The sequence below is a fragment of the Octopus bimaculoides genome, chromosome 21 (assembly GCF_001194135.2).
Source record: "Octopus bimaculoides isolate UCB-OBI-ISO-001 chromosome 21, ASM119413v2, whole genome shotgun sequence".
NCBI classification, from domain to species: Eukaryota; Metazoa; Mollusca; class Cephalopoda; order Octopoda; family Octopodidae; genus Octopus; species Octopus bimaculoides.
In genome coordinates, this window is record NC_069001.1 from 38,259,892 (window position 1) to 38,260,127 (window position 236).

Here is a 236-nt window from a genome sequence, read left to right on the forward strand (position 1 = left end):
TATATATATGTGTATATATGTATATATATATTTATATATATGTGTATATATGTATATATATGTGTATATATGTATATATATATTTATATATATGTCTATATATGTATATATATATACATATATACGTATATATATATGTCAGTATATATATTTTTATATATGTATATATATATGTCTATATATGTATATATATATGTCTATATATATGTATGTATATATATATATATATATATATA

General features: G+C 11.0%; 1 protein-coding gene across 1 annotated transcript in view; it reads left to right on the forward strand.

Annotated features, from left to right (window-relative positions):
• LOC106879553 (metabotropic glutamate receptor 5) overlaps window positions 1-236 on the forward strand; it is a 35,190-nt gene that overhangs the window by 13,735 nt on the left and 21,219 nt on the right. The gene's annotated exons all lie outside the window — the stretch shown is intronic.